This window comes from Protomyctophum bolini (genome assembly GCF_963924005.1).
Source record: "Protomyctophum bolini genome assembly, chromosome: 16".
Lineage (NCBI taxonomy): Eukaryota > Metazoa > Chordata > Actinopteri > Myctophiformes > Myctophidae > Protomyctophum > Protomyctophum bolini.
The window spans coordinates 3,230,037-3,243,199 of NC_137877.1; the positions used below are offsets into that span (position 1 = coordinate 3,230,037).

General features: G+C 41.3%; 1 protein-coding gene across 1 annotated transcript in view; it reads right to left on the reverse strand.

Annotated features, from left to right (window-relative positions):
- The window catches only part of LOC308330385 (uncharacterized protein), a 121,124-nt gene that overhangs the window by 40,251 nt on the left and 67,710 nt on the right, over positions 1 to 13,163 (reverse strand). The window lies entirely within an intron of this gene.

Sequence of the window (13,163 nt, forward strand, 5' to 3'; positions counted from 1 at the left end):
ACTCAACTGCCCCTGGGTACCACCTGTTTTGAATTAGCACATAATGCATGCAAGAGGCAGCAGGACGTTGCTTCAGGGAAAACGAGTGCTTCTAAACTCTGATGGAAACATGGCTGGCCCACAAGTAAAAACACTGTAACCTATACTTGGGTGATACTGGTTGTAAAAACACTGTAATCTATACTTGGGTGATACTGGTTAAGTAAAAACACTGTAATCTATACTTGGGTGATACTGGTTAAGTAAAAACACTGTAATCTATACTTGGGTGATACTGGTTAAGTAAAAACACTGTAACCTATACTTGGGTGATACTGGTTAAGTAAAAACACTGTAATCTATACTTGGGTGATACTGGTTAAGTAAAAACACTGTAATCTATACTTGGGTGATACTGGTTGTAAAAACACTGTAATCTATACTTGGGTGATACTGGTTGTAAAAACACTGTAACCTATACTTGGGTGATACTGGTTAAGTAAAAACACTGTAATCTATACTTGGGTGATACTGGTTAAGTAAAAACACTGTAATCTATACTTGGGTGATACTGGTTAAGTAAAAACACTGTAATCTATACTTGGGTGATACTGGTTGTAAAAACACTGTAATCTATACTTGGGTGATACTGGGTGTAAAAACACTGTAATCTATACTTGGGTGATACTGGTTGTAAAAACACTGTAATCTATACTTGGGTGATACTGGTTGTAAAAACACTGTAATCTATACTTGGGTGATACTGGTTGTAAAAACACTGTAATCTATACTTGGGTGATACTGGTTGTAAAAACACTGTAATCTATACTTGGGTGATACTGGTTAAGTAAAAACACTGTAATCTATACTTGGGTGATACTGGTTAAGTAAAAACACTGTAATCTATACTTGGGTGATACTGGTTGTAAAAACACTGTAATCTATACTTGGGTGATACTGGTTAAGTAAAAACACTGTAACCTATACTTGGGTGATACTGGTTAAGTAAAAACACTGTAATCTATACTTGGGTGATACTGGTTAAGTAAAAACACTGTAACCTATACTTGGGTGATACTGGTTGTAAACACACTGTAACCTATACTTGGGTGATACTGGTTGTAAAAACACTGTAACCTATACTTGGGTGATACTGGTTGTAAAAACACTGTAACCTATACTTGGGTGATACTGGTTGTAAAAACACTGTAATCTATACTTGGGTGATACTGGTTGTAAAAACACTGTAATCTATACTTGGGTGATACTGGTTGTAAACACACTGTATCTATACTTGGGTGATACTGGGTTGCCGAGGAAGTTCAGACGTGTGATCAAATAACTGATGTCCAAAAGTGTCCGTTGAGTAGAAATTAAACTATATTTATTAGCTGCTTAAAGTCCTATACTTTGTCATACAAAATAAACATAACATAAATCATCAAACGCACAGGATAGGGATACAGATCACCAGCCCTCATGATGAACACAGTCAAAAACTGGTTTACCTCTGCCACTGGTAACACCTGTGCCTGATTAGGGCCAGGGTTAAATACCTGTAACCATGGCAACATAGATTGGCAAATTGACAGGAATCATGGAAAACAATATGGTGGCTCAAATGGCTCTTATTCTTACAAACACATTTTTACATGTCCCTATGTAGGCTATATACTCTTTTTAAATGTAATGTGTTCATGGTCCACCACCTAGTGGACTCATTGTAAAACTACAGTTTAAACTACAGTCAGTTAATCTGACTCATCAGAACTGGCCTGTCCTTCCTCTCTCTCTCTCTCTCTCTCTCTACTTGACCTCACCCCCCGAACCCACCTCACCCCTACCCAGTGCCCACAGGCTGGATGGCTTAGGGTCGACGACAGAGTTCTGCATCTAGCAATGGGTCTGGTCCACAAGATTCCATACACCACCAAGAAGGACTAAATTCATTTCTCTCCTATGCCAAAATGTGGAACGCCCTACCAACAGTCATTAAGACATGCAAATCATTTGACTCCTTCAGCCAGTCACAGTGAAGCACACAGCAGCCAGTCACAGTGAAGCAGACAGCAGACAGCAGCCAGTCACAGTGAAGCAGACAGCAGTGACAGCACTGAACCAAGCAAGGACAAGGATGGATACAGTTGCATCTGTATGATTGCATACCGTATACGTGCATTTAAAAAAGAAGAATTTTGAGGATCATTTTAAATGTAGGCTATAGGCCTAGTGAATGTTTTTGAGAGTTATGAGTCTTTTATCTTATTATTGTTTTATGTGAAATTAAAAGTTTGCAGAACAAATTGGCCAAAATAACAGCATTATTACGAACCCCATAAATGTTTTTTTAACCTATTCCTGTGTTGCAGGTGTGGCTCAACAAGCGGGTATCTCTCAGACGCTTTCACATCAAGCAGTACAGCTGGGCCAGGAAGTTACACTTCAATGTTACATTGAAGGGGACGCAAGTCTCGCAAGTTGTTAGTACAACTTATTGACCAAAAATGACCATAAAGTTGCGTATGTTCTGAGGGGCGTGGCTACCGTTACAGTCTATGAACTGGAGCCACCCCCCGTTCGAGTCAAAATAAAAACCAACTAAGAAGAAGGGGGGGGAAGTCCCACCTCGTTGTCTGGGCCAAAACGGATCTAGAAAGATGGCGATTTACAATACAAGGACTGACTGGCTTCATTTTACGTCCATATCAGACCCGGCGGACGCTTTGTCCATATTTCTTTTTACAGTCTATGGTGCAAACAGAACACCACAGAAGCAGTGCTGGAGCCATATTGCTGCTATGCGATGCATACGTTGGTTAGCCCATTCCGACCTGAGATCAGATTCATACGAGGTTTCCACTGGGCACACACTGGTCTGATTAAACCCATTCTGACCTGAGATCAGATTCATACGAGGTTTCCACTGGACAACACACTGGTCTGATTAAACCCATTCTGACCTGAGATCAGATTCTAAAAAAATAGCAGACCTACAAGCTCGTAGCGCGCCACTCGGTGGCGCGCTATGAGCTTGTAGATCTGCTATTTTTCAATAGCTGAAGCATAACATGATGATAACACCAAAATGGGTTCCCGGTCAGAATGGGTTAGACATACCAACAGTCCTACAGGCATTAGTTATTAGGACAAACCCATGATTCAAACTTTTCATTTTTCCGTTTGGGGAAGCGATAGCAGTGGAGATGAATATTCTGTGACTACTTAAAGTAGGCCTAAGCAAAAAAAGAAGGAAAAAAAAGGATGGCACTGGGTGATAATGGGGTAACTATGACGCCAGAGACACACCCACACTACTTGTCATCACCCCGAGCTGCTCCCACCCCCCCCCCCCACAAGTATATCATATTTAGAATTAAAGGGGGTGAACGACACACCTTTAGCAGAAACAGCAGAAATGTTAAGGATATAGCAAACACAAAGGACGTAATGTGAAACCTTGTTTATTAAAATAAAATAACAGAAAAATGCACATGTCCCTCTCGTTTTCCCTTTTCTAAAGCTGCGTTCAGAGACCTGAATATTGTATATTCGCCTCGGTTCCTCCAGTTTGTGCTGCGCCAGATCGCGTCGCGTCAATTCTCGTTTTTTGCATTGATTTTGTATGTAATCGCGCCGCTCTAAACATCCAAGTCTGAACGCACCTTTACATTCCGGAATAGCCATTTTCGTAAAACGCAATTTGACGTTAATCTAGATCCGGGCGTGCTTATGGTCTTAGGCAAAATCGCTTAGATTGAGCGAAAATGTATATATATATATATTTTTTTTGGACACTGCTCGAATTCTTTTCTACATGTCTTTTGTAATAAGACGTACAGACATGTCTCATTCCAACAGGCCAGCATGGCCGGTCTGAGCTGCACTGCGCCCTGGATGTTATGTAATATTTAACCCATTCTGACCTGAGATCAGATTCTAAAAATGTCTTCTACATCCCGACAGTTTTCATTCTGACCCGAGATCAGATTCAAAAAATGTCTTCTATGTCAGTCGCTCATAGCGCGCCACCGAGTGGCGCGCTATGAGCTTGTAGATCTGTTATTTTTCAATAGCTAAAGCGTAACGTAATGCTAACACCAAAAGGGGTTCCCGCCCAGAATGGGTTAATGTGTACCACTCGTTATTAGATATACTAACGTCAGATTGAGATAAAGAAACAGCTACTGCGGAATTATCCATTAACAAAACAGAATACAACTAATTTAAGTATCCATCTATTCTATAACGATGCAGAAATCCACACATGGCAACAAACACTCCGTTCCCATTGAAAAGCGTAAGTAAAATTCCAGTTTGGTGTGTTGCCGCTTTCACAAAACCCCTATAAAATACACATAAGTGATAATAATCTGATTCTAAAAAAGAAATGTCTCTCTGCCACTGCCCATATGAGTTATGATAATGTAACAGTTTAAACAAGACAAACATGTCAACACAGTGAACAGCTATCAAATGGAGAATAAAGTCTATAGAATTGTTTTATTTAGGCATGTTGCTATTGTCAGATTAGATTATGTGATTCATATGACGTGTCATTTCCATCCTGGATTAGAATGAATGACTGCAAACTTGTATGTTTGTGAAGACAGCAGCGTTAAAGAACTAAGATATATTGTTCAACTTGCAGCACCTTCCTATTTCAAGATGTCCATTTTGAACCAGAGTTCTGTCTGTTCAGAGTAGGCCTACAAATGAAGCCTTTAACACAAACTGATCAAGTGAAGTCCTTTTCCCCTGTATGGTTCCTCATGTGTTTTTTTTAGATTATCCATTCGACTAAAGCCTATTCCACAAACTGAACAACTAAATGGCTTTTCCCCTGTGAGTCCTAGTGTGTGTATTTAGATTAACTATTGCACGAAAGCCTTTACCACAAATGTTACAAGTAAAGGGTTTTTCCCCTGTATGAGTCCTCATGTGTGTCTTTAGAACATCCATTCGACTAAAGCCTATTCCACAAACTGAACAACTAAATGGCTTTTCCCCTGTATGAGTCCTAGTGTGTCCATTTAGAGTAGCTATTGCACGAAAGCCTTTACCACAAATTTTACAAGTAAAGGGTTTTTCCCCTGTATGAGTCCTCATGTGTGTCTTTAGAACATCCATTCGAGTATAGTCTTTACCACATACTGTACAAGTATACAGCTTTTCCCCTGTATGAACCCTCATGTGTGCTTTTAAATGATCATTTCGACTAAATGTGATGCCACAAACTGTGCAAGTAAAGGGCCTTTCCCCTGTATGCATCCTCATGTGCGTTTTTAGTAATGATTTTGTAACCCAGCCTTTGCCACAAATTGTACACTTAAAGGGCTTATCCCCTGTATGCCACCGCATGTGTTTTTTCAGATCACCCTTTTCGTTAAAGCCTTTGCCACAAACTGTACAAAGGAAGGTTTTTTCCCCTGTATGAATCTTCATGTGCCTTTTTAAATCACTGTTCCTAACACAACCTATACCACAAACTGTACAAATACAGGGTCTTTCCCCTGTGTGAGACATTATGTGTGTTTTTAGGTTACTCACTCCTTTAAAGCTTTTGCCACAATGTATACAAGTAAAGGGCTTTGGCTTCTCCCCCGAGTGAGTTCTCATATGTTCTTGCAATGTGAACTTTTTAGTAAAACATTTGCCACAAACTGTACAAGTATGGGGCTTTTCCCCTGTATGAATCATCATGTGGCTTTTAAGAGAACTTCTTTGAGTAAAGCCTTTGTCACAAACTGTACAACTAAAGGGCTTTTCCCCTGTGTGAACTCTAATGTGATTTTCTAGATGACTGCTTCCAGTAAATCCTTTGCCACAGACTGTACAATTAAAGGGATATTTCCCTGTATGAATCGGTGTGTGTGCATTCAGATCGGCCTTCCGATTAAACACTGTGCCACACTCTGTACAACTAAAACGTTTCCTCTCTGTATGATTCCTAATGTGCTTCTCCAGATTTTCCTTGCTTTGAAACACTTTCCCACAATCTGTACAACTGAAGCGGTTGGGCTCTGAATGAATCCTAGTGTGCTGCTCCATACATTTCTTACGTTTAAAGATTTTGCCACACACTGTACAACTAAAGCGGTTCGGCTGTGTATGAATCTTAGCGTGCTTCTCCATAGATTTCTTATGTTTAAAGATGTTGCCACACTCGGTACAACTAAACCTTTTCTTTCCTATGGATTTAGTTTGTATTGATGATTTCTGGTCCTGGGACAGCTGTCCTTCCGCATCTTGACTAGTGTGTGACCTCAGTGCGTTTAACGCTGACTGACCTTCCCTGGTCTCCTCCCACTCGTCACTATCTGCCGTTTCAGAACCGTGTGAAGAGAGAAGATGGTCATCAGCAGTTGGTTGTGAATTTCCACCGTCCTCTACATCATCTTGTGTTTCTGTGTGTTGAGTTGAGGTGCTGGCTCCAGGCTCCGTCTGTATGTTTTCATCATCATCATCAGCTTCACTTTCCACTGCTAGTAATGTCAACCCATCAGCCTCATCAGGTTGTTGAAGTAGCCCCTCCTGATTAGCTTTATTTTGTGGAGGCTCTGGTTCCTCCTGGGCCAGACTGGAGCTACTCTCCTCTTCAGGGGAAAGCCCTTTAGACAAAGGGAGGTTCAGGACGTCTAGGCAAAATGAGACGAAAACGTTGATCACTGTGGTGCAGAGAGGAGAGAAGAACATTTTTGTTGTACTGAGTTTGCAGTCTCTGTACATGTTGAATGAACACAAAACAAGTGGATATTTTAAAGAGACACCTCATTCGTTATATACCGTAGCACCCAAAGTGTTTACAACGAAAATAACAATTTAGCCCCGGGCCGCGTAGTTTCGATACACAACGGGTATAACGAGTATTGCATAACAGGGTGGGGCATACGTTCCCTATTTGCATCATTCACAATTTGTGTCGTTACAGAGTTTTTGGCTGTAGTGTCAGTATTGAAAGTGAATACGTTGGAATCGGAACAGCTCTAGATCAAAACATACATACCCATCCTGTGCATCTGCACTACAGGTTGAAACATTGCATCAAACAGTCCACGTCGCGCTGTTGATACTAGTGTAGACCTCTCCCTGTGGTGCTCTGTGGAAATCACCATTAGATAAATATATATATTTAGTTACTCAGCAACCTTACATACACTGAAGAGCTTCAACAATACACTGCTAGTTTTCTGCTCGATAATTTAATCACATTATTAAACCTTTGCAGAGGGCATTGATACAATACAGAAACAAACCACAGCATTTAAAAATAATTTTTAAAATAATCGTTTGATTTAGTCAAGAAATGTCATGGTGCGGATAGTCGTCTAATTATAAAAAATCCCTAGCTTGTTCCTCAACTCCTCCAGTTCCAGATACACACCTATGCGTGCACCCAGAACCCTAATTTCAGAAAGAAAAAGGGTTCGGCAAAAATAAGTTACCACTTTCCAATAAGTCGACCTACAAGCTCACTAAACGTCATGTGGCAACGTGTTGTGAACGGTAGATCCACTATTTATGCCATGTTGGAGGGAAGCTAATAAATGCATGGTTGCAAACTTGCAGACAAGAAAACAAATATCTATAACATGCATTATATGTCAGGCATGGATTGAGGTGCACTCAGCTTTGATTTGCAGTCAACTTACTGGTGTCCAGGTTGTCTTCAGTTTCATGGTCTTCAGGTTCCTGCTGAAGGTGGTCTTCAGGTTCCTGTTTAAGGTGGTCTTCAGGTTCTAGTTTAAGGAGGTCTTCAGGTTCCTGTTTAAGGTAGTCTTCAGCTTCTAGTTTAAGGAGGTCTCCAGGTTCCCGTTTAAGGTAGTCTCCAGGTTCTAATTTAAGGAGGTCTCCAGGTTCCCGTTTAAGGTTGTCTTCAGGTTCCTGTTTAAGGTTGTCTTCAGCCTCCTGTTTAAAGTGGTCTTCAGGTTCCTGTTTAAGGTTGTCTTCATCTTCCTGCTTAAGGTAGTCTTCAGGTTCCTGTTTAAGGAGGTCTTCAGCTTCCTGTTTAAGGTCTTCAAGCTCCTGTTTAAGGTGTTCTACAAGTTCCTGTTTAAGGTCCACAATTTTGTCTGGAATGAAGCAGTAGAATAAGGATAATAAGAATAAAGATAATATGGACTTTGACTTGACATGGAAGAAGACTAATAATAATGAAGTGACATGCACTGGACCCTAGTTCCCTATTCACCCGGTGTCATGTAGCAGTGTGACTTCTGTGTTTACACTAAACAGATGGTTGTATAAGCGAATCCCAAACGAGACTGTCCTGGACACCCCCCCACCCCCACCCCGGTTGCTGTGATTGGTTTAGATGCACAAACAGAGACCTACGGATGCACCCAAGGGTCAAAAAAGGTGACTTTGCTATAATCGATTGTCCGTTGCTGCACCGATGCAGAATCGCACACGGCCGAATCGCATCACATTGCTGAATCGATTATTGTTGACACCACTAACATGTTTTGCTTGTCCGTTAGTGGCTGGCGAGTTGTTTTTATTGTCATGGATGTTTTATAATGTGTGCGGAGTAGGTGTGGGTTCAATTAATTGATATGGCAATAATTGTGTTGTATTCCTTGCTGATAATCCTATCGTACCATATTGATATGGCAGGAAATGCTGTGTGTGAGGCGGCTTTTAAACAAACATCAGAATCAGTTTCTGCCTGACAGTTACGATATACGCAATTAATCTTTAGACACACCAACGGACCGCCATGCGGAAACAACGGTCAGACATGCGGTGCTCCCGGGCTTTCGGTTAGGGTTTGAGGTAGGTTGTCGGTCTAATGACAGTCGGACCAATAGTATATGTCTAAACTAAAGCCTGTAGCCGTATCGTGATACATATCTATCGTGAGGTTGCCGGCAATACCCACCGCTTGTGCAGAGTGCCGAACAGACACCTACTAGTTGGTTAGACACAAACACATTACCGTCTCTCGCATCCTGAAGTTTGTAGCATTTTGTATTATTTTCGTCTGGGTTGGACTTTGTTGATTAATGAATGTTTCGATCGAGGCTTCAACTCGTTCAGGCCAGGCTTGAAATTCCCGGCCCGTTGAGAACTCAAGTACACACACCTGCAGCTAGCTAACTTTACTATAGGCTTAAAACCACCAGTAATGTAAACGCTACATACCTATCCTGTTCAAGTGTACGACGGGTTGAAACATCGCATAAAACAGTCCACGTCGTTCGTCCATCTCCTGCCGGTACTCTGACATTGCTGCATATTTTTTGGCGGCCATCTCTCTTGATACTGTAGATCAGTAGCTGTGGTGGTCTGTAGAAAATCAACAGTAGGGGAATGAAAAAGAGAAAATAAATCATTCGGTAACCTTACATACATACTTAAACATTGCTGAAAATGAGCACCTGTGCTCTGCTACTACCCTGGGTAAATAAAAGGGGGGGGGGGGGTGGAATTTAGGTAATTATTAACATTGCAAAAAAATAAAAAAGGAACTAATGTAGAAGATAACTAATTAGAGTCAATTATGCCACAGGTCAGGTGGAGATGCACATGTGCACACTTGATTTGACATGTTTTTACTTTATATTTTAGACAATTTATTAATTGCTGTCCTTTGTAAGTAAATAATGTATAACGGCGGCGTTCCACTGCAGCCATCGGCGTTGTGTCACCGTCAGCATCAGGGAATGTTTCCTTTTTGTCAGGTGAAACCTGACTAATGAAAGATCATGAAATGTAGACGACATCGTCATCCTAGTCATACTGACGACATAGCCTGATTGGCTGCCACACTGCCTAAGGGTCACACTCCTATTTTAGAGCCGAATAAAAGTCGGTTCTAAAAAGTCGGAGCCTACAATGTGACGTAATTTGAGGTTCGGGGACGGGGGGGGGACGGGACCGTCCTAAAGTCACCTCTTCGGTGCTACTGAAAATTTCTGACGAGCCGAAATCATTTCGGCACTACAGCGCCGGAACAGCGGTAAAATAGGAGTAAGAATCGGCCCTAAGCCAATGGGAGTGTAGTGGCAGCCAATCACACTGCCTAAGCCAATGGCAGCAGAGCAACGCAGCAGAACAGCGTGATCACACTCAAGGGGAGCTTGAGTGCGAGAGCTCAACCCGACACGACGCATACTACAGTGATTTCACACGTTTGCAATGTTCGAAACATCACTCGATATAACTTCAAACCAAGCGCGGGTGAAACGGCGCAGCCAATGCCATCGTGATCGTGGTGGGGGGGGGTGCATGGCAGAAAGCCAGCTCACAGCCTAGAGACACGCAATTACAGATGCAATCGGATCGATTATCTGTCTATCAGCAACACACGGTCTAAATAATAATAACAATATGGGGGAGAAACGAAGACGGAGACAGCGCCTGACACATTATTACTATGTAATCATTTCTTGTTAATCAACAACAGTGCTCCACTGCCGACGTTGCGTTGCGCTGCGTTCGGTGATGGGGTCAAAGCTCAAAACTTGCCCCGGTTCATTTATTGACGCCGTCACATCACTGTCCAGACGGTCCAGTCATTATGTATACAATATGATTAAATGTAATTGCATTGTATAATTAAATGTATTTACGGCTTGGTTTGAATGCTTTATTCTGATTCGAGTCATACTATGTGATTTACAACTAAACCCCCTCCTTTTTCTAGTCCCCCAGGTTGGGGGTCTAGAAATTCAAAATCATAGTAATAATAAAATAAAATATTTACAGGTTGTACATATTTGATTTTATTATTACTTTTTATGATTTGTTATTTCATGATAGTGAATTGAATACCCAGGACCTGAATGGAAATGCTTTCGGGTGTTATCGTTTTGGACAGTGTTTGACTGTACGTTAAGTACTGTAAGTTATTCAATCAATCATTTAATCAAATATTGCTCTCAAGAATGTTTTTGAAAACATTTGTAGCAAGAAATAGACAGTAATCGAAAATTGATTCTTATATTTGTTGTCAATATTGTAACTTTACTCATTTATATTTTTCATTTCAGTCATGCTTTGTAAGTTTTTTGCAACATCACATGATTGACATTGTCATATGCTGATTGGCTATAGTATGCTCCAAAATGAGTAAATAAATCATATAGTGTAGACTAGCAAAATATTTGTCTTGCATATTGAGTTGTTTACATTCTATAACTTAGCCATTGAGTTCTCACAGTTGTGTACCCAGATGTAGGCTAGCTATTATTATACCACGTGTAATCCTTGTTGTGCCCCCCTGTTGGGAGAGCCTAAAATGGCCTATGGGTGAGAGGAAATGCCACGTTTTGTTCCATTATCGAGAAATAAAATCCATTCAGATCCGGATAACCTCCACCGGGGGCCGGGGCAGCACACCTAAACCTAACCCCAACCCTCTCCCGACCCCCAGCGCAGACCCTCACCCTCCTCCCCCGGGGCAGCACACCTAAACCTAACCCAAACTCTCTCCCGACAACCAGCGCAGACCCTAACCCTAACCTCCCCCGGGGCAGCACACCTAAACCTAACCTCGGATCATTGCTCCGTCGGATCATAGTATGCCTCCCGTAAGGAGTGACAGAATACAAAGAGACTAGCATAGCTAAGCTAACACTAACTAGCCGTCTACAAACGCCATTGTAACGTTAGCATCCGTGAGCTAAGGGTGCTAAAGCAAGGGAGTACTAGCATGCAGAATTGTCAAAGAATTGTTTACTTACATGACAATGAATTGAGTGTAAACTTATGAGACGTTTCTCACATGCTGTTTGTTTGACCCACACATAACTCTCTGCCTACTAGTACTAACTAACTAATAGCCTGGGTTCAAGGCTTACTATTCTGCGAAAAGAAGCAAGAGTCTCTCTGGCAACTGGCAACACGCAGGCAACAGTGTTATTCTTTGAGTATTATGGTGGGTTGCAACTATAACTCTATGGGTTGCAACCATTGACTTTGAGGTGTATACCGCCACCTACTGTACCGGAGTATGTAGTCGGACTCCCTACACCACTGGTTCCCAAAGTGGGGTCCGGGGACCCCCAGGGGTCCTTGAGGGAGTTCCAGGGGGTACCCAGCTAAATGATAGTTTGGAACCAAATGGACCCCTTATGGGTCTGTAACTCTTGAGAGTGTACGGAACCAACGAACCCTAACGGGTCCGTTTGGTTCCATTTGTACACTCTCTGAGTTAAATTAACATTGATTTTACAATATAAATTGGGGGTCCCAGAGATATAAATGACATTAAATGGGGGTCCGCAGACTGATGCATGTCAAACTGGGGGTTTAAACTGGTTGAGAATCACTGTTAGAGCCGTAAAAACTTCTCTTATGTCTTTCAGAAACTTGATCACTGCTCTAAATTTGTTCTGGATCCTGTCTCCAGACCTATAGCAGGTTCCACTGTTTACCTGCCTCTACCACCTTCTGTTTTAGTTTCCCATATTTCCTGCAAGTGCATCAAGACATGTTCAACATTTTCTGTAGGGCCCCTGACATTACATTACATTCTGGGCATTTATCAGTGTTACTTTTCCCTATCATGAACACTGTTTTGTTTAGACAGGTTGTTAGTGCCGCTTAGTGGCCTAACCTGGTATTGGCTGGTACATTTCCACAGGCAGTCTAAATTAGGCAGTTTAGCGTTTGGCATCAGCATGGTCAGTCAGTCCAACCTGTTGAGAGCTGACTATTGTATTTGTTTTCTCCAAGTGTATCCTCTGTGCGTTCTTTAATCAAAGTAAGTACTATGTTTGGGTCATAAGTGTTACTTTATTAGTTAAATAATATCTGTGACTTGGAAAATTATGTTTTGAGAGTTTTTTTGGTTAATTGACAGCACATGGTTTGTTTGGGTTTGTTCAGTTCATAGTTCATAATTAAAGTTAATGGTTCTATTTTAGTTATTTTTTCTTTTTCAAAAGTATTGCCACTGCAGCCCATAACCGCAGACTTAAAAAAAGAAAACACTTATAAATAGAGTAACAACTTTAATATACAATATCTCCATTATCATTATCCAAATTAATTCCTTATTATATATATATTTCTTTTTACATTTTCACATTTTGCAATGTGAAATGCCACTGAATTCAATCCTTTTTTCCCCATGTCTTCATTATGGGCCTGTTCTCAGAGCCTGCATATCTCCGCGTGCTGAAAACAGTTGATCTACAAGCTGAGTGAGCTTGTAGATCAGCTATTTTCAGCATGGAACA